This window comes from Rhineura floridana, chromosome 8 (genome assembly GCF_030035675.1).
Source record: "Rhineura floridana isolate rRhiFlo1 chromosome 8, rRhiFlo1.hap2, whole genome shotgun sequence".
Taxonomy (NCBI): domain Eukaryota; kingdom Metazoa; phylum Chordata; class Lepidosauria; order Squamata; family Rhineuridae; genus Rhineura; species Rhineura floridana.
This window is the reverse complement of record NC_084487.1, coordinates 32,741,096-32,763,628: the sequence shown is the minus strand read 5'-3', so window position 1 is coordinate 32,763,628 and position 22,533 is coordinate 32,741,096. Positions and strand designations below refer to the sequence as shown.

At 42.8% G+C, this 22,533-nt stretch overlaps 1 protein-coding gene across 7 annotated transcripts in view; it reads right to left on the bottom strand.

The window, feature by feature from the left end:
* LOC133390356 (cystine/glutamate transporter-like) overlaps positions 1-15,285 on the bottom strand; it is a 62,576-nt gene extending 47,291 nt beyond the window's left edge. The window contains exons 1-4 of one of the 7 annotated variants that reach the window (XM_061638810.1): positions 15,150-15,285; positions 14,810-14,855; positions 12,085-12,226; positions 7,892-8,054 (exon numbers count right to left, since the gene is read on the bottom strand). The gene's annotated coding sequence lies outside the window, so the exon portion shown is untranslated. The other 6 variants (XM_061638808.1, XM_061638807.1, XM_061638811.1 and 3 more) reach the window with 6 other exon arrangements.
* Between the last annotated feature and the right edge of the window lie 7,248 nt (positions 15,286-22,533).

Here is a 22,533-nt window from a genome sequence, read left to right as displayed (position 1 = left end):
GAATAGGACATCTCCTAGCAACTCTCAGCACCCTTCACTAACTACACTTCCCAGGATTCTTTGAGAGAACCCATGACTGTCCAAAGTGAAATAAAGGCCTGGTGTGGATGTGGCCAGGGACAGCTTTGGTTTAAATTTGGGTGGGAGGCTACATGTGCCTGCTGTAGAATAAAACGGTGGGGGGAACGCTGAAAAGCAATGATACTGTTGACAATGTTTTCCTTTGGAAAGGAAAGGGGCTTCCCCTCTGCCCAGTGCCCACCCACCCAATCTCCTCCCCCCTCCTCCTACTCTCCCTGCCCCTCCCCCAGGTCAGTGTTGAACTACGACCTGGGAGACCAGGGTTCAAATCCCCACACAGCCATGAAGCTCACTGGGTGACCTTGGGCCAGTCACTGCCTCCCAGCCTCAGAGGAAGGCAATGGTAAAACCACCACTGAATACCGTTTACCATGAAAACCCTATTCATAGGGTTGCCAGAAGTTGGGATCGACTTGAAGGCGGTCCATTTCCATTTTCAAACATGATTGCAGAGAAATAAATCCCATTGAACTCAAAAAGTATGCAACTGATCAAACCCACCTTCCCTCCTTCCCCCTCCTATCCTTTCCCTCTTGCCACTTCCCTCACCCTCCAATCCCCCCTCCCCATGGTCAGTTTTACCTATCTTAAGCATGATTGCACAGGAGTAAATACCATTGAACTCAATAAGCATGCAAATGATCAAACCTGTCCTCCCCTGCCCCTTCCTTTGCCCCTCCCTCTCCAATCCCCTCCTTCCCCCTCTCCCTCCTTCCACTCCCCTCTCCCCTCCCTTTCTCCTTCCCTCTCCTCTCCCCTCCTCCTGCTCCTCCCCCATGGTCAGTTTTACCTATTCTAACCATGATTACACAGGAGTAAATCCCACTGAAATCAATAAGCATGTAAATGATTAGACCTGGCTTCCCCTCTCCCTTTGTTCTCCCCTCCCTTCTTCCTCCTTCCCTGCCCACTCCAGCCCTCCCTCCCTCCCTCCCCCCGGTCAGTTTTACCTCTGTTAAGCATGATTGCATGGGAGTAAATCCCACTAAACTCAATAAACATGCAAATGATCAAACCTGTCCTTCTCCTCCCCTCCCCCTCCTGCATGCTCCCATCCACCTCCTCCCCTCTGCCCTTCCTCCCCTCCCTCCTTCCCTCCCTATCCCCTGTGGTCAGTTTCACTATTTGTAAGTGTACCTCTTTCTTGGGTCCTATGGGGCTCGTTGAAACGAATACTGCAAACACAATTACAATGTTTGTTATATATATATATATATATATATATATATATATATTTAAACAATAACTGAAAGGAACATAACACCATGTATGCCAATAGAATATATCATATATCTTCTTAACATAATAATTTCCAAAGTCCAATGCATTCAGCAAGACATAAATGAAGAAGTTGCTTGCAGAAAGTCCAGTAGAGAAAATTCAGAAATTTCCAAATTGCAAACTTCAAAGCCCTAAATAAAATATAATTTAAATTCAAATACATAAAGCCACAAAATAATTAATTTACTCTTCCATCCCCTTTACACACATAATTGTAAAACCCCATTACCTAATTCAAGGTGACAAGGGCCTAGTCCTTACTCCCTGGCATTAACAGCTCCTTTTCTCTTCAGCTTCCTCACGGTTTGTACTCAACTCCTTAATACAATCCTTCCATAAGGTTTCTCCACCCACTGGACCAAACCAATATAACCCATAGGGGTTACATAAGCATGATTGCAGGGGAGTAAATCCCACTGAACTCAATAAGAATGCAAATGATCAATCCATTCTCGGCAAGCTTGCACAGGATCCCATTTCTTACCTCCTGGATTAAAAAGCAGAGAAATTCACTAATAGGCAAAAAACATTGCGGTTTAAGAATGTACCTATAGCCCACAGATATTTCTATCAAACTTTAAAAAGCAGGGAAATTGGGCAGCTATAATGAATGCACCAGGGGAGCAGGAGCCCTGACCTCCTCTCTGAGATATTGTACTGCCCTACAAATTTGTCAAAATGCAAACACAATTTGGGTTGGTCTTTCACAGTCCAATCCATTTCCTGTGTAGCTTGGAAGAATTTGGTCTCAACTGTAAGTGCAAACACAGAGCTCCCTTACCTACAAGGGCTCCTCAAAACACTGACGTGGATCTTGCAGCTCACACATGCAACTATGCATCTTTTGTTGGCACTATTGCCTCTTCCAATACACTGAGCAGGTAAGGAAGTGTGGGTGGGGAAACTCCCAGGCCAGCAAGCAACTGAGGGATCAAAGTGACTGATTAACAATCATCAAAGTCGAACGAGTGTCACAGTTAATAAGAAGTACTGCTTCCTCTGACAGTCGCTCTGAATGTAGAACTCCAGAAAGTACTAAAGGGAGTCCATTTATCACTTTAAAAAGTGCTGATTTTCTGTTCCCCTTCATTTATAATGAATTAACTTGTAAATTTAAACATGATAGTTGTAGCCAATAAATTGATGAGTGCCATTCTGGAGCCATGGTCCAGCACAGAATCAGGCACATTGAAAATCATAGAAATGGGCTGTGTGCTGGATTATGGCTGCTGAGTTTTACTCAGTTTCCAAATGCTTGCAGTTGTTGCAATAAAATAATCCTCCTCCTCCAACTGATCAATATTCTTACTGCTGTTACCATGAACATCACAATATTATTATTATCATCATCATCAATAATAATAATAATAATAATAATAGGAAGGTTGTTGCTGCTGCTAAATAAATAACAACAATAACTTTCTTAGCTCAGTGGTAAAGCACATGCTTTAAAGGCCCCAGGATACATCCTTGGTTAAAAGGCTCTCAGGTCCCATAGCTAGGAAAGTCCTCTGCCTAAGACCTTGGAGAATCTCTGCCAGAATAGAGGACTGAACTAATAAGGCATTGATACGTCCATCAATTCATGTATTTACATCTGTGAACTATGTTGTTGAAGAGCACTTATGGGTATGCTTTCATGGCTGTGTCTCAACTGTAAGTGCAAACACAGAGCTCCCTTACCTACAAGGGCTCCTCAAAACACTGACGTGGATCTTGCAGCTCACACATGCAACTATGCATCCTTTGTTGGCACTATTGCCTCTTCCAATAAACTGAGCAGGTAAGGAAGTGTGGGTGGGGAAACTCCCAGGCCAGCAAGCAACTGAGGGATCAAAGTGACTGATTAACAATCTATACCCACAAACAAAGAATGTTTATCTACCCATTGTCAACCCACTGCCCTCTGTTTTTTAAGATGTCCATTAGAGGAAATTACTCCAGGAACAATGTTTTTGTGTGTCTTGTAAAACTGCTATAGAGCATATTGTTCATTACATTACTCATTGTAAGGATCCTTGTGAAAGGATCCTTGTGAAAAATATTTGTCTGAGCTTAGTCTCAGGAAGAATGTTGTTACACCTAGTGGGTCTGTATGCTTTTGCTTTCTGATAAGGAAAACCTCTGTGTGTTGCCTTGTTTGTGCCGGTGGCAGGAAATTAAGAATCACATGTGTGCTTCAACTCTTTTGCTTTTGTAATGTCTTATAACTAAACAGTGCAGCTACTATCATTGTCCACACACAAAGACCTTTTTGCAGACAAGAGGGCAACTCCTGCAATGTGTAAAGTTCTGGATTTAGGTCAGACAGAACAATCCCAAGTGGGGGGGGAGGGGAGGAATCTGTCATTTCCAAAGTCCTTCTGGCTCACACTGGCCAGGTTAGAATGTGGGTAAGGACATCTTTCCTTTCTTCCTCTCCTGTTCTGATTCTTTGTAGGAGCCTGCAGGGCAAAGTAACAAGGCAGATCAGTGGCTGTAGCACCACAGAGAGCTCCTAAGCAAGAAACTTGCTCTGATAGGGATTGGACCTGATTTGAGGCCTTTTGTGTCTCAGTCAATGTTTCCTAGGCCCCGCCTCCTTTTGCAGAAGTAGGGCCAGCTCTCTGGATTGAAGATGGACGTGTCTGCCTTCCATAGCCTCCCACCTGGCGCACTTTCTGTAGTGTGGACTGTCAAAAGCAGTGTGAGAAGCACTCGGCTCCCTGAGTCAAATGGAAGGTGCCCATGATGGTCCTGGATCCAGTTCTATGGCTCCTGATGCTGTCGCAGCATTCCAGCCTTGTGTCCAGAGGTCCCCAAGAGGTCCCCCAAGCGGTGCCCCAAGCACCAGCATCAGGCAATAGAGCCAGGAACCCAGTCTTGCTACTTAGCTTCTGGTCCTGGTCAGTGCTGGACTCCGGAGTCATGACAGTTTGTGCAATTTCAGGGGGAGGGCAAAAATTACACCAACCCCAGGCTTATGTGGTTGATGGGCCTGATCCTGGGGCCTCTTGGAAGAATGGAGAGGCTTTGAATCCAATGGATCCTAGGCCACCCTTAACCTGTTCCTGTTTTGGGACATGCCACAGGTGGAAATACCACAGGTAATGGATTCACACCTGTGGAGCATTATACAGGTGTACCAGTAGGTACTGGGATAGATGAACAGAGCTCCTTCCTGCTGGCACATGGCACTTCCAGCCCTTCCTAATCCCTCCTGTCAGTGGATCTGGAGGTTAGGGTTGCTCTGTTAGTCTCAAGACTGGCCCTACCATTAGGCAAAATGAGGTGGCCACCTCAAGCGGCAGATATAGTTGGGGTGGTGATGGGTAAGTGGCAGCAAGATGTTGGAGGCAGAGCTGTGTGCCCCATATGGCCTGGCTTATGGTAGTACACTGCCTTGGGTGCGGTGTTAAAGTAAGATTCTGTTGCCACTCTGGTAAGCTACTGTATATGGAATGGGGTGCCATCTTGTGCTTTGTCCCAGGCAGCAAAATGGCTAGTCTTTACATGATAAATTCAGAAATATTTGAAAATTAATATGCAATCCAAAGAGCTTTCTTCTACATTGAACTCGTTCGCACCACATGGTAAACCAAACTATGGAGTGAGACAACATAAATGTGTACCCTCGCTAAACCATAGTTTGGTTTACCATGTTGTGTGAACCAGCCCAATCTCTTAGAGGGAAAATATTACCACTTTCTTCCAGTCATAGCACAACACATCAGGAAAGTAAAGCATCTTGGCTTTCAAGCTGAATTCCTTTATATAACAGATTAACAGATGTTAATCCTTGCAGCTGCACTTAGTGCCATTCTGCATGTGTTTGGATTAAAGAAGATATTTACAAAACTGGTTTTTGTTCCTATGCTGTATAGATTGTGGGCTCACCTCTCTTTCATTCTATTACACTGTACTTTTACTTGAAGATTCAGGGGAAAATTTAGCTGGCAAAAAGAAAGTGTGTTATGAAAAAATCTATACTATGTTTCAGAGCATTTTACATAACAAAAAATAAGGGCCTTCCACCTTATGAGGTAGATCATCAGAGTGAATGGGGCAGAAACAGAAAAGGTACCAAATTCAAATAGCAAAAAAAATCTATTGGCACAATCCAGCCAAAATTATGTTAAAAGCAATTTATGTCAATGGGAGAGATTAAGGACATGCTTAACTGGGGTTGAATCTACCACTGGACTAATGGTGTTCTGCTTGTGCAACAGGAATTCCCCTTCCTCTTGTCTCCTTGCACACACCCAAAATCTGCTCCAGAAGGTTCCCCAAATCTCTGAGGCAGATTTGAGGGTGTGCAGGGGGGCTGCAGAAGAGGGGGGGAAGTTCCATTCCGCAAGGGGAAGTCTGTTTCACAAGTGGGATGGCAGCATTGGATGCAGCCATACATCACTGAAAAAAATGGAGCTGAGAATGTCTTAATGTTGACTTGTGTGAACAGAGCCACAAAGCTTAAGCACCCATGCAGTCACAGCTAAGGCCAGCACCAGGTTTGAAGGGGCATTTGGGAAAGTGCCTGCTGGTGGTCTTGTACATTGGTGGGCCCTTAGCCATGAGCTAACCTGGTGGCAATGGCAAGTGGCAATGAGCCTCCATTGAGTGATACTACAGACCCACCTGGCTAGCATCCCTAGACCCTGCTGGGGTCCTGACAGCTCCCTGTAGATGCTGGGTACTGACACCAGGCCTGGTCACAGTCATAAACTGCCACAGGATAGAGAAACAATTAAGGCCCAATTCACTAAAAAACAAAACACTGGCCTGATGGCTGTCGTCAACATAAATGCAGAGCCAAGTTGAACACTTTCTGTCTTTCACTGACCTCTGTTACTTCTGACAACCTCCTGTTTAGGTCTACGAAAAAGTTCCAGGTCCAAACAATTTCAACTGCTCACTTGATCTTCACTTCATCTTAATCAGCCTAGAGGTCTCATGGGCCAGGCTCTAGTCTACACCAAGCATTCTTTTCTGTTGCCTGTAGTCAAACAGTCTTCTTCTAATGTGAACTCAGCTCTTTTATTAATTTTAGGGTGGCCACTTAAAGCATCACCATAAAAAATGACATAAAGGGCCCGGATGAGTATAAATTTTTCATATGTTAATATATATTTTTAGATCCAGCATTGGAAATAATTACTGTAATGCAAATATAAATACTGCATCTCAACATAGGGGGAAATACTGTGGCCAGGTGTTCTGTTTGCCTGCTCAGTCTTGCTGTCCAGCTGTCCAAGTGTTGATGGGCAACTCCAGACCTTTCCTGCTCTCCCATCTTAGGGCTCTTTCTCTTTAAAGTGGACCTGGACCAGACAGCACTTCAAGTAGAGGGTGCCTTCAAATACTCTGGCTGGCAGTGGCTCACCAGAGTCTCAGGGATAGGTCTTTTCCCCACCTCCATTGCCTGAAATCTTTAATTTCTTTAATGGCTTGTGATGCTGAGAACTGTACCTGAGGCCTTGTCATGTGTAAAGCCTGGGCTCCACGCCACTGCTATGGTTCCCTCCTCCACAAAAGGTTATGCTACAGTAAATATGGTGATCCTTTTAAGGTGTCAAATGACCTTTTGTTTCTCTTCCTACTTCTGCTTTCTTGATTGAATTAGCAAAAATTATATACAACAATTAAAAAAAATCTAAGTGGTTTACATAATGGTACAAAATAGTCATTAAACAACACCCTTGAATAAAAACAGACTTTACAAACATCACTCAATAAAATTATTTATAGATAAAATCGATCTATCTATACACACACATATACATACACGTATAATAAAATTACACATCCAGATAGGCTTGCCTAAACAAAAAAGGTTTTTAGCAAGTGTCGAAAACAGTATTAAAAAAGGCACCATCCTAAATATCAATAGGCAGCGAATTCCAGAGAATAAGTTGACTGACTTTTCACAGGTGCAAAACAAACATCATGTTACACTTGTAAAAGTGTCAGTTCTGCAGATCACAGATATTCTGATCTATATCAGATCAGAATGTCAGCTATACAAAAGAGGTTCCCAACAGTTCATTGACAGTATCATGTCCTTCCCTTACATCTCAATAGATATTTCACCATGGCTATCTACTATTTGCGCCAAATATTTGCCAAACATGCCTACAACAAACATGTCAAAAAACTCAAGACATAGGCCCATGGCACAAATTTGCATAAAGTTTGCATATGCCACTTCATACATACACATGTAAATTTAGGCAGACTTCTAGAGTTGGGAAAACAAATGTTGGCTCATGCTGTAGGACTTACTCTGAACTACAGGATGCCAGTATGGTTTTCTGGGCCCACTACACTGCATATGAATTGGGCTTCCACAAATTAAGATGGTGGATGGTTGGAGTCTAGCCAGTACCACACTTTGCAGCAGACCCAGCAGAACTGTAAGCAAACTTTTTTAAAAAAATAAGGCAGGGGAAAGGGGCAGAGGCAGGAGATCTAAAGCCTGGTGCAAAAGACCTAAGGCGTGAGCCCCATACGATGCGCCCCTGGCAACAGCTCAAAAATATGATAAGAAACTCACCCCAGAGTTAAAGGAGTCCCATAGTAATGTGTAGATACAGTATGATTGGTCCCACAGAATGATTCCAAGAACAACTTCTCATTAGACCAATGGGCAAAACGTTGAGTTGCAGATCAATCTCCTTTAAACTTAGTGAGGAGTTAAAAGGAAATCAGGAACTTTCCTAGAAAAGCAAGCAAGGAATAAAAGAGCTTTAGGCACTGCTGATAAGTAGGATTCCAGAGCTGTTGACTAATAACAAGCTGAAGTACTAACTGAGGATACACATGCTAATAATAATCTGTACACTGCACAGAGTAGTGGTTTCTAACCTATGTTCTTATGAACCCTTGGGGTGCCTTAGAAACTTATCTGCAGTTCCCTGGTTAACATAACAATTGTGGACAAGTGTACCTTCAAGACAAATAAAGCCTCTCAGGAAACATACCAAGGGTGTGTGTGTATGTGTGTAGAAGAGACAGTGACCATGGGGATCCGTCATACAAATACAAGGGAAAGACTCCATGGTAGACCATCAGCTTCGCATGCAGAAGGTTCCAGGTTCAGTCACTGGTGTTTCCAGGTAGGGCTGGAAAGACTCCTGTCCAAAACCCTGAAGAGCTGCTGCTAGTCAGTGGTGACAGTACTGAGCTAGATGGACTCAATATAAGGCGGCTTCCTTTGTTTGTATAGAAACTTCTTTTTACCTTCACTCCCACTGACCTATGTACATTATATTTATTGTGAATACAATACATTGAAACAACCTAGATAACATCCTACAAACATTCCTGTCCATGATCTATCCCTGATCAACTGAACCTTGCACAATCATCTAAGCAGAAGGCCCATAGCATTTCTGTAACATGGATGAAATTGAGCCGGATTCATAAGGACATGAACAGTTTTATGATCCTCAACTTGGCTGCAAAGTCCCAAAGATGGATTATGATCTGAGCTCACATGAGACCCCCCAGCTTGCTGAGACTAAGCAGGGCTAGCTCTGGTCAGTACCTCAGTGGGTGACCAGTAGGGATGGGGAAATCTATCAATTTCTGTTCTCTCAGTTTCTCATTTTTCCAATCTTAAATTCAGTTCTCCACACCTCGGTAGCAATTTGCAATTTTTTTAAAACAAAAAATCCCCCAGGACAATTCTTCAGCATTTTAGTGCAAATTTCTCCTAATATACACATTTGCGTATGCTAAAAAAATACTTTGCACACATTTTTGCAAGCAATGTCTTTTAATAAGATGCATTTTAGTATGTTAGTTTCACAAGTACATTCATTTTTATGCACATTTCCCTCTAGCATATGATTTGCACTACAAAATTTGAATGTGCAAATTTTGAAGGGTGACTATGTTTTGCAATTCTCATATTGTTTCAGAAAGTGCGAATTTGATAGATTAGCCTTTCGATTCAAACTAAATCAAATTTCTCCCCATTCCTAGTGATCATCTAGGGGGCCACATGTGCTTTGAGGCAAAGCTTATACTGTTGTAACCGGTCTGCTCATTTGAACTTTTCGTTAGCCTGCATTCCCCTGATGAAGGCCTGAAAATCAACAGGCTGAAACGCATTGGGTTTAAACATACAATAAATTCCTACTTTTCTAGCATCTTGGTTTTTGCCCCCCTTTTTTTCCACGGTTTGGATGCTATCCACTTCCTTTTGTTTGTTCCATATCTTCAGTAGCCAACATGGTACCTTCCAGATGTGGCTGGTCTCCAACTCCCATCAGCCCCAGCCAGCTCATGACCAATGGTCAAGGATGATGGGAGTTCTAGCCCAATAAGATCTGAAAGGCTTCCTGTTGGCTAGCCTGCCCAAAAGTGTTTCCACTGGCATTGTGGAGCCAGAAAGCTCATGCACATGACTAAAACTCTGTACTAGGGCAACTTTCTAAGAAGAAAGGGGTTGACACAAGGGGCTGTGGAATCCAAGAGTCCTGCCTTTATACCCCAAATCTTTGATAGTCAATCCTTCTAGTTTTGGAGAGTCTGCAAAACCAGGGCAACCTGCTAGCTTGGCACTGTCATATCTTTAGCAAACTATGAGCAGATGTGCCAGATGTTCCAAAAGAGCTGCCCCTGTTCCTGATGAAACTCATGAGATTCTGCTTTGTGGGAGGGGAAGTGAAATATTTTCATTCCCAAGGACAAGCCTCAGGGACAAAATGGGAGACTTTGTCTCATCAGGCAAATTGTTTTTTTAGCTGTGATGAAGAAAACATAAATAAAGCTAAGCATCCCCTGCAGGGTTCCAATGTTTTAGCAAACAACTTTCCCAGAAATTCTCGTCTCTTTAACCATTTCAGCATTGGCAATCAGCCCTTTTTTCTTCATATGATAAAGGAATCAGGAGTTAAGATGGAGGAGAAATTCGACTGGGTTCACATTTAAAGGTGACAATCTAATTGTGCACTTTGCGAAACAGCATGTGAACTGAAACACAGCCACCCTTTGAGATTTGCTCTTCTCTGAATTTTGTCATACAGTTCTCCAACCAAACAATGCCTATAAACTATAGAAAAGTGTGCATAAATGGGTATATTGTTTTACTTATTTGATTTATATCCCATCCTTCCTCCCAGTAGGAGCCAAGGGTGGCAAACAAAAGCACTAAAAACACTAAAGCATCATAAAAACAGACTTTAAAATATATTACAACAAAATATCCTTAAAAACATATTAACACAAAGCATTTTTAAAAAGATGTTACAAGTGAATATAACATAAAATGCATTCTATTAGTGGAAATTACTTCCAAAAATATGTGTATCGGGCAAAATCACATACAAAAATGTGTATGGTATACAGAAAAATGCTGACAAATTTTCATGAGGAATTGTAAATTTGCAAACTGATGTGGAAATGTACAGAACTGAAGATCGGAAAAATGAGAAATGAGAGGAACTGAAATTGACAGATCCACACAATCGTAGTCAAGAGCTCTAGCTATCTCCACCACTACCAAAGTATTTCTCACATGAGTGATATTCTCTATTCAGCTCCATTAACAGGGATAAAAGGATCTATCAGTTTTGGTATACCCTGCCTTTCTAATGCACATGTATTGCACAAGGCAGCTCACATCAATTAAACCACAAATTAAAAGTATAATGACAATATCAACAAACCTCACAAGGACAAGCACTGCAGATAAAATAGTTTCCCACTACATCCAGCTCAGCTCTTCAGATGAAAAGCCTACTGAAAGCTGCCAAAAAGCAATCAAAGATAGAGTCCTCTGAGCAAGGTGTTCCATAACACTGGTGCAGCCACTGAGGAGGCCCTGGTTCTAATCCTAGCCGGTCACCCTTCCACCATAGATGGGGCACAGAGAAGCATGTCTCCACTTGATCTGAATGAGTGGACACGCTGGTATGGAAGGAGGCAATCCCTCAGGTATCCTGTCCCCATGCCATCTACAGTTTTAAAGTTCAGAGCCAGCAGTTTGAAGTGTGTCCAGAAACAAATTGATAATTAGTGCAGGTTGTGCACGATAGGCGCAATATGACCCTAACATCCTTGCCCCCAAATTCTGGACTAGAGTTTCTGAAGATCTTGCAAAGGTAGACCAGCACACAGTGATGCTAGTGTTTCCCACAGCAAACATATGAAATGTAAACAACTGATGTGAATCCTTAAAATGCCTGTGTAACCTGCTTTGAGGAGCTATGCCCCATCTGAGCTCTGAGGGGCGTGCACATGGCCTTGCATTTGTCATCACAATTGGCATGTTTGCTGCAGGAAACACATGCGTGACAGTGGTAAATCCATGGCAAACATAATTACTGTATAAAAGCAATTGCTGTATGATGACGTGTGAAACCATTCAAAATGGAGTTAAAGGAGCTCCCTGTAGGCCACCCTCAAAGCCAAGGTTGTGAAACATTTTTGAACAGCAAGTGTCTTGCAGTCTTCCGTTGCATCCCTTCAACTTTGCCAGCTATCACACATCATTCTTCTCTTCCTATCAAAGGGCATTTCTTGTCCAGAAAGAGATTTTAGCACAGATAAGCAAGTGTTACTGATACTCATTTTTATGTTTATTTTTTATTTGCTCTCATTCTTGGACTTTAAAGGATGTGGAAGCACTTTGAAAAATATGATCCCCCCCCTTTATATTGCTTCTCTGCATTACTACACTGGGCTCTTCAAAGAGGGACAAGTCAGAATTTAAATAACAGCAAGAACAACTTGACTCACTCTAGCTTGATCCTACTTAGCTTTAATCTTTCATTCACTTGATTTGTTGCTTGCACTGGGATGTTCTGCAGTAACGTTCCTTTTATGAAGTCTTCATAAGTGACACTTCACCAATTTTCACCAATTTTGGCTTTTCCCATATCTGCAAAGTAAATGAAAAATCTACATTGACAAAAAGAAAGATTAGGGGGGTGTTGTTTTTGAAAAAGGCTCTCTTCAGCTTCCTACACGGCATTATCAATGTTTACAGACGATGTATCTGAAGCTAAAACAAAAATCATGCATCCTGATCTCATACATGTTTATTAAAAAGTAAAAACCCCACTGAGCTCAGAGAGGTTTAATCGCAATTAAGTGTATGTTCAAATTATAGCTTTAACATCATTTGTGAAAATGCACTGTGACAAATGACTTTCCTGGCTAGGATTGCCAGCTGACCAGGAACAAAAAATAGTATGCTCCTGTGTTTTTATAGGAGCTTGATCACCAGGTGGAGCTTTTCATGGTATGAAGAGAAGCATTTATCAAGCTGTAAATCAAATGAGCAGGAGCCAGTGGGGGAAAGTTGGCAACCCTGTTCCTGGCCTTTCTCCAGCTCTCTGTCAACCCTAGCTCAATGGCTGCCCTTAAATGCTTTGGACCTGGAGATAATTTCTTCATGAATCTCAAAGATTCTGTAAGCAAAGCAACTCACCTCTCACTGCAGGCCCAGCTCCAGGATAGGTGTCTATACAGTTAACTTCCAGTGCAGAGGCACTAACTCACTTGTTGCAGTCCCTTATTTTTTCCCTTGAAGCAATATTCCTCCTCTGAACAGATCGCTACTGGGTGCCTTTCTGCTGTTGGCCTCTTAGCTCAGCTGTTATTCATTTATGGGGGGGGGGAAATAACCCACAAGCACAAGCTGAGAGACATCACATTTGCTTTTGTAACCCTCTGAAACATTTATTTATAATGATTGTTAATAATAATAGCAATAATTTAGCACTTCCCAGACTGTTGTTATTTGACAACCAGCTACGATCAACTTGCTGCCTATTCTCTTCATCAAAGGCATAGCCTCAAATCAGGAAAGCTTAAACTGGTAAAAGTCGCATCGATGCATTTCTCCTTTGAACATAGAGTAATTTAGGCTGCAATCCTATACGCCATATTGGGAAGCGTGGTAGCTCAGTGGTAGAGTGTCTGCTTTGCATGCAGAAGGCTCCAGGTTCAATCTCTGACATCAGGTAGGGCTGGAGAGACTCCCTGCCTGAAATCCTGGGCAGCTGCCAGTCAGTGTAGACAATACTGACCTAGATGGACCTCACGTCTGACTCAGTATAGACAGCTTCCTATGCCTACATGCCTACACACTCGGGTGTAGGCTGCCAGGTTCAGAGCCTGAGACTGATCCCGTATCTTTAGGAGAAGAGAAAGTCAGCCAAGTACAGGTGTTCTTGGAACACTGTAATGGGTAAAACCACAAGGTGGAATTCTCCCTTCCCCTGCACAACTTTTAAAGATACAGAAGACCTCTGGGAGGCTGGGCCTGGCAACCAAGAGATCTTCTGTATCTTTAAAAGTTGTGCAGGGGGAAGGGAGAATTCCACCTTGTGGTTTTTCCCATTACAGCGTTGCACTAGGCTGACTTTCTCTTTTCCTAAAGACACAGGATCAGTCTCAGGCCATGAACCTAGCAACCCTAGTTCAGAGGTATGCTGCTTCTGATCCTGGAGGTAGCAGCCATTGCAACTAGGAACCATCGATACCCTTATTCTCCATGAATTTGTCTAAGCCCTTTTTTAAAGTCATCTAAGTTGGCAGCTATCACTGCATCTTGGGGTAGTTTTGCTGCAGTGTGAAAAAGGACTTCCTTTTGTCAGTCAATCTCCCACCATTCAGCTTCATGAATTGGCCCCAGGTTCTAGTATTAGGAGGAAAAACTTCTCTCTATCCACTTTCTCCACGCCATGCATAATTTTATGCACTTCTGTCATGCTTCTCCTCCCCCCCCAACTTAAATTGTGTTTTTTTCTCTCTTTCTTACACTATCTCTAATTGCATCTATGGCCACATCACCACCAAACATTTAAAGCACTACCACTTTAAACAGCCATGGATTCCTCCAGAGTGGTTTATTCCCTTTCTCCGGGAAACTCTGGGAATCATAGTACTGTGAGGGGAACTGGGGTCTCCTAACAACTCTCAGTGTGCTTAACAAACTACTCAGGATTCTTTGGGGAAAGCCATGACTGTTAAAGTGGTATAATAGAGCTTTAAACGTATGCTGCAGATGTGGCCTTAGATTGTTCGAAGCAAAGGAAAAAGAAACACCAAAGAAAATAAGGGAGTGGGAAACAGCTCAACTTACCTGGCACCAACAGGTTACAACTGAAGCATCCGTTTTTTTCTCCACTTCATTTTTTAAAACTAATTATATTCTTCATGCCCATTGTTTCCAACATAAATATCACTTTTCTGTCCTGCATACAGAGTATTCATCCTTCAGAGAACTTCATGAGCATTAACGAGAAAAGCTTTGTGAAGGATAGATAAATACTATTTTCTTGTTTGATTGATAGATGATGAAATTGAGGCACAGGGCCATGAAATCTGTTAGCAAAATGCAGTAGCAGTGCCAGCTTCGAACATTTTCCTTCCAATACCTATCACAGCATATGGTCTGAAAGTACATGGGGCTACCACCTTTCTGAAGTTAAGAAGGTCTGGGTCTGATCAATACCTGAGGGAGACTTTGTAGGAACCACGTGTAATGCTGTCTTGGGTTTCTTCATGATGAAAGAAAGGCAAGATATAAATGTAAGAAAATAAATAAATAAGAAATATCTCCCCCCCCATCTCATCATTACAATGACTTTTTTCCCTGCCTCATTCTCATTGTAAAGGGAAAAAAACCTAACAACTCTCTAACTTTCTAAAGAAAATATCTAGAAAATTGTAGACAAAATCCAATTATTCAGTATTAATTTTCTGAATTTGTTAAGCTTCAAACTGGAAGGAACAAGGGATGAAGGGGGCCCGATCCCTTATTTATCATTTTACTTATACAGAAGATTTCTTACCTGCCTGCCCTTCACCATAAGGTCCCAGGGCAGGTTATAGCAATATAGTCCAACAAGTAAAACAGTTTATACCATTATAAGAACAAGGAAAAGAAGTAATGCAATTCCTAACAAACACAGCAGAGTTTAAGTGAAACATATTTAACCTTGCTGCTGGCAAATTTGTTTAGATCTTGTAGGACTATCCTATCCAGACAATAGCATTATCAGTCCATTGGCCAATGAACTATGTTAACGAAATGCTAAACAGAGCACAGAGTAAGCAAACCTGAACCTATGACTCCTAGCACAGAGAGCCAGCCAGTTCCTAGAAGTGAATGTCCAGGGTTCCAGGTTTGGTTTAGTTTATCATAATGGGGAAGGCAGGGGAATATTGCCTATGTGATAGAGTTGTTTTTAGTGCAGCCATAGTAGGTGAGAGTTGAGCCCATCCCAAGGATATTTCTTCTGTGGCAGACAGTTGCCAGTGTGAGGCACAACAGAGCTACAAGCAAGGACTCCCCAGGAGTCAGATCTCCTTATTTATTGCACCCCATCTACACTATACATTTAAAGCACTTTAAAGAGTCATGGCTTCCCCAAACCAGTCCTGGGAACTGCAGTTTGTTACAGGTGCTGACAGTTGTTAGGAGACCCTATTCCTTCATAGAGCTACAGTTCCGGAGTTCCCTGGGAAGAAGGATTGACTGTAGTACCACTCTGGAAATTGTAGCTCTGCGAGGAGAATAGGGAGTCTCCTAACAACTCTCAGCATCCTTAACAAACTGCAGTTCCCAGAATTCTGGGCAGATGCTCTACCACTGAGCTACAGCCCTTCCCCATAGCTGACACAGAAGCTGACACATGTTTACAGTTTGCCAACAAACTCTCTGGATGGAGTTCAGATTCTTTACCAAAAGGCAAACAAGGTTTCAGCCCTTCAGGACATGGGCCGTGGGGGGGGGGGGAGAATCAGTGAAATATCTGTTAAGGTTTTCTGTGTTCAAATGTAAAAGGTCTTCTCAGTTATTGTTTAAAGAATGAAAGAGTTGCCCTTCCTGTGCTGGAAAACTCTTCCCCAGATAACTAGATTGTGGTCAGAACCTTTACCTTTGTATTTAGATTTCAATCTTGGCCTCTCTCAAATCCTCCAAAGAGACAGTTGTTGATCCTTGGGGGTTAGAAAATGTGCAAAGCAGAAACACTGTATACAATACTAAAAGTATAAAATGAAGTGAAAACATTTCAGTATTTGTTCTTACATTTGAAAAGGAGGAAGGAATGCCAGGTGCTTAAAAAGATATCTATTTCACGCCTGACACATTTCAGAATAATCCTTCTTTGGGGACACTATAAAAAACTATACAGCTACGAGAGTGTCTGTATACTATAGCCAGCGTGGATCTTTCACATTCCACAATGTTAAATTGAAAATACCCCCATGTCATTCTGATGCTTCCCATAAGATCATTTCAAAACAAAACCTTACAAAATGTATAGTCCTGAACTCAGAAATGCTTGCTTAACAACCCTCTCAATTTTCATGGCGATACACAAAACAGACAGAAAGAATAGAGAGCTCAAAGTATAAAGAAAGAGGGGGGGAAACCCAGACCGCTTTTGGACTTTTTTCTCTGAGAGTTCTCATAATCTGTTGAAATTCATTAAAAATTAGCCATGTTCACAGAGTACCTGTAATCCTGTTACTGACCTTGCCCCATACTCTGACCTTCATCTTCTGCAGTTTAAAAGTTAAAAAAAAATGCCTGGCTGATTTTTAATAAATTTAATAAATTTAGCATTGAACTGAATGATAATGTCAAGCATGCTCAGTAAGAACCAACTGTTAAGGTTCTAAAAGCCAGACTCACAGCTGCTCGGCTTGGCTAATCAGAGGGCTACTCCCACACCAGACTTTGATTTCACTTGACACAGTCATGGCTTTCCTCCGACAATCCTGGGAAGTGTAGTTTGTGAAGGGTGCTGAGAGGAGACTCCTATTCCGCTGAGAGAGCTCCAGTGGCCAGAATGGCTTAACAGCCACTCTGATTGAAGCTCTGTGAGGGGAACAGGGCATCTCCTAGCAACTCTCAGCACCCTTCACTAACTACACTTCCCAGGATTCTTTGAGAGAACCCATGACTGTCCAAAGTGAAATAAAGGCCTGGTGTGGATATGGCCAGGGACAGCTTTGGTTTAAATCTGGATGGGAGGCTACATGTGCCTGCTGTAGAATAAAAAGGTGAGGAAAACACCGAAAAGCAATGATACTGTTGACAATGTTTTCCTTTTGGAAAGGAAAGAGGCTTCCCCTCTGCCCAGTGCCCACCCACCCAATCTCCTCCCCTCCCCCTCCCCTCCCTGCCCCTCCCCCAGGTCAGTGTTGGACTATGACCAGGGAGACCAGGGTTCGAATCCCCACATATAGGCCCACCCTTAGCATGTGCGGGGCCCGGGGCAAAAGCATAGTTGCCCCCCCCACATTCTTTCAATGTAACAGAGACAGCTGTGAACATCTTACAAAACATTTCAAGACCATTCCCGGGAAGGAAAAAGCAGGCTGTGGTGCAAATTCAGAAGTCTGACCTACAAATTCCCAAGGAGCGTGAAATGGTGGAAGACATTCGCCCCAGTTAGCCCCAGCCTGGGGGGGAGGCGGCGACAACATAAGTTATCTATCCCTTGAAGGAATGAAACTGCCTGGTGGGTTTTTATTTGCTTAAGAACTAGCCACAGGCCTGGGAGGGCGAGAAAATCAGTCTACCCTTCAAGAAGAGGGCCGGATGGGCTCCCATTGCCCCTTTTATTAACGCCCCCCTCCAATATCGACCTTAAGTTTGAGTGTACACACGGGGTGTGTGACATATTTACCCTTCCGTTGAAACAGGAGCAAAAGGCTGCTTCAAATAGCGTTAAGACCCCCACCACAACCCCTTGCTCCCGTTGTGGAGAAAAATTATATTACTATCTGTCTTTCAAGGGAAATGTCTTAAAGGCGGCTGTTCTCCCTCTCTTTGAGCCCTTCAGACCCCAGCCCAGAGTAGCTGAGACCAGCGTTGTTATTGCTACATAGTTCCTGAGGCCCACCTCACTTTCCTGCTGGGCTTAACACTCGTGTTTTCCCCTTCCTCCTCTCGTACGGTATGTGAATTGTGTAAACCTGCACATGTGCCTTGTGCCTGAAGGCCAAAGAAAGGCAAGAGGGGGAGCGAGAAGGGTTGAGGAGAACTTTGTAAACCTTTGCTCCGTTGCCATTTGGTTTCTCGGGGGAAAGAAGTTCCACGCAACGTCCCTCGCTCTGGAACAGGCGACAGTGGCTGCAAATGCAAATGCAACCTCTGTGGCTTTATGAGGTTATTCTCACTCAGGAAAGGGGAGGAATGGTTGGCTTAGAATAAACACATGTCTTATCTCTTCCACTGGTCACCGGTTTCTGCGAATCATATTGCTTTTACTCCATCAGTGCTTCTCACTCTATATACGCAGATCGCCAAGCGTGGAGGTCCCCAAAGCGTGGGGCTGGGAACAATTGCCCTGCTTCCCAGTGCCTAGGGGCGGTACTGCCCACACAGCCATGAAGCTGACTGGGTGACATTGGACCAGTCACTGCCTCTCAGCCTCAGAGGAAGGCAATGGTAAAACCACCTCTGAATACCGTTTACCATGAAGAATCTATTCATAGGGTTGCCTATTCATAGGGATCAACCTGAAGGCGGTCCATTTCCATTTTCAAACATGATTGCACTGAAATAAATCCCATTGAACTCAAAAGGTATGCAACTGATCAAACCCACCCTTCCTTCTCCTCCCTCCTATCCCCTCCCTCTTGCTCCTCCCCTCCCCATCCCCTGTGGTCAGTTTCACCCATCCTAAACATGATTGCAGGGAGTAAATCCCACTGAACTCAATAAACATGTAAATGATCAATCCATTCTCAGCAAGCTTGCACAGGATCCCGTTTCTTACCTCCTGGATTAAAAAGCAGAGAAATTCACTAATAGGCAAAAAACATTGCGGTTTAAGAATGTACCTATAGCCCACAGATATTTCTATCAAACTTTAAAAAGCAGGGAAATTGGGCAGCTATAGTGAATCCATCAGGGGAGGAGGAGCCCTGACCTCCTCTCTGAGATATTGTACTGCCCTACAAATTTGGCAAAATGCAAACATAATTTGGGTTGGTCTTTCACAGTACAATCCACTTCCTGTGTAGCTTGGAAGAATTTGGTAACATGTGCAACGTTCTAAGGTTTATTAGACAGATACTGAGGTGCTGCTGTTCCTAAGGATGCCTAGTCACGTAAGCACTGTTGCTAAGCAATCTGAAGAAAAGACTGTGAGGCTTTTCCTATATCTTCTAGTTCCTTTTTTAAATGAACTTTCCAAGCACTAGCTGTCTGGGATGGACTGTTTTGTGCCAGTTCAAAAGCCCTGATTACGTCAGCATTCAGTTTCAGGAAACATCCTGAATCTATTTTGGATCAGAGTGGATACTAAAACCAGTTGAAACTGAATGGTGGGGGAGAGAGAGAGAGAGAGAGAGAGAGAGGGAGAGAAGAGGAAGTAATTCTTCAGAACTGGGTGTCAAATTCACTTCTCTTCCTGTATTCCACTCACAGAGTTACAATTCCTAGGGTGGTTTAACAATCAATCCCTCTTCCCAGGAAACTCTATGAAATGTACCTCTGTGTGGAATAGGAGTCTTCTATCTATCTATCTATCTATCTATCTATCTATCTATCTATCTATCTATCTATCTATCTATCTATATCCTTCCTTCCTTCCAGAAAGAGCCCAGGGTGGCAAACAAAACACTAAAAACACTCTAAAACGTCTTAAAAACAGACTTTAAAATATATTAAAACATCTTTAAAAACATGTTAAAACAAAACATCTTTAAAAACATCTTAAAAAGCAATTCCAACACAGAAGCAGACTGGGGTAAGATCTCTTCTTATTTTATTTATTTATTATTTGATTTATTTCCCACTCTTCCTCCCAGGAGGAGCCCAGGGTGGTCTTCAGTAGGTGCCAAAGTGATAACACAGTACCTGTCTAATATTTAAGGGAACTCAACTCAAACTACCCTTAACAAACAACAATTCCCATGATTCTTTGGGGGAAGCCATGAGTATTTAAAGTTGTATAACAGTGCTTTAAATGTACAGTGCAGTTGGGCCTGAATATGACTAACACTGGATATCACCCTTTGATAATAATAAATCAAATAACTTAACATTTTGGCACCTCTTTCATGTCATCCACGCTCAGCTACCTGATGTGGCCACCTCACTCTGCCTAATGATAGTGCTGGCCCATTTAAAATCACTATGAGTACAGTCCTGTAAGACTTGATGGGTTTGTATTTTACTAGTTTTATTTTTGGGATAAGCTCTGCGTTTTATCACTGAGGCAAGGAACGAGACAGACATTGCATATTGTTTACCATGTTTCAGGAGTTGACTTTGGGAGATTAAACACTGTTCTGGCAACCAGAACATTGTGACCCATTTTTCTGGGTTCCATATTCCCTCTCTCTCCTGTATTTATTTTTGGACTTCTTTTTTGCCTCTGGACTTTGACCCTGCATAGTTGCTTTTGTTTGTGAGCATAATTGTTATCATTAACGGCAGGTGCCCTTAGAGCAAATAAAACGAGAAGAGTTGTAAATAGTAGAGCACACTGTGTGGGCATGAAACCTGCATGGTACACACACAGTGGAATTTGCTGCCACAGGAGGCCACTGATGCTAATTGGGTTTAATAAAGGATTAAATGGCCTGAGGACCAATAACCCCGTTAGCCGTTACGCAAGCTAAGATAAAGGTCCTCATATTGCTTGCTACAGGGACTAATTAATATAATCTTCAGGGGGTACCCAATAAATATTTCCCTCCTTCCTCAATCACTTAGCACAATAGAACAGGTCAGCCTTGCAAAATAGCACTAAATCGAGGTGAAAAATATTTTCTGACATATGGGTAAAACCCTATTTGCTTTTTTTTTTTCATTTTTCCTCCTCCCCCATCATCACTGCAATAATTGTTGAACAGGTAGGGTTGCCTTGCTACCCACTCATAAGTTTTACAGACTGTTCAGACTTGTGGGAGTAGATGAGTTAGTCTCTCATCATAAAATCAACAGAGACCCAAAAATACATTGTCACTGGCTTTCAGGGGTCAGAGCCTTCCACTTTATCAGATGCAGGAAGAGGTCTCCTAAGTAGGTGAATATATATACACAAATGGATACAGAACAGAAGAGAAACATGTATTTGTATTTTTACAAAGTGAAGCCAAAAAGTCAAACAATATAAAAAATAGTGGTTAGCTTTTTTAAAAAATGGATTTGCAAAGAGCGTAACATTCTGTGTACAAGCAAATCGCAGCCAGTCCACTGACTCTGGGCTCATCCAGACGACTGTAAAATGCGTGATATGATCGCTTTGTGTTTTCATTATTTTTCGGTCATCCATATGACGCCGCATGCTTTTGCGCATTTTCGCACGGTTAAATCCGCTCCTGCAATACCGCAAATCATGTGTTTTGCTTTTTCAAACCGGGAATCATCCGCTGTACCTTCAGGTGCTCGGATGCAATACTGTGGACTTTACAGCTGTGGGTGTTTGATGGGCAGTTCTTGGGCGGTTCCCCATATCCCTTCCCTCATTCTCAGCCAATCACGTATTTCCACTGTTGCACATGTGTGTGAATGTCCGGGGAAAGCCCGGAAAAAAGGAACCTATCAGAGTAATGGTGTGGTGTTGGGGGGGGGTGCAACTTCTACTGCGCAGATGCAAAAAAGCGCATTTGCGCAGAAGCAGCAACAGCGGTTAATTTTTAGCCAGCCTGCAAACTGGGCAGCCGCTCAGGGTGAGATCTGCAGTTGTGGTTGTTTGTAAACCTTTTCAAGGGAGAAAATATTTATCTTTGCCTAACCACCACCTCCCACCCCTCACCCCCACATCAAATGCCCTTCTTGAATGTATTGGTCTTTGCTTCCAGGCATCCAGAGTCCAGGGAGAGGGGGGGAGAAGAGAAATAGAGGCTTTCCTCTTGGATTACAGACGCTCATGCACCCTTAGTCAATTTCGCTTTCCTGCCTGCAAGGCTACTCTCTTTGAGTCTTGTCAATTTCAACCACAGCCTGCAGGTTCTCCCAGCCCAGCTGAGCTGAAAAGCATACAGTCGCTTTTGCAAAATATGGCAAATACAAGCAAAAAACCCACAGGAATTATTGGCACATAAGTGGTTTGCTAGAGCGTCTCAGCCATGCGCAACCATAGAGACTGGTGGTCTACCTTCCTAGACATGACACATTGTTACTTGCTGTTCTGGAGAAATAAGTGGAATTGCAATCATATGTATCTCCAGAAACGTTAAAGGTAGAAAAGCATACAGTTGGTT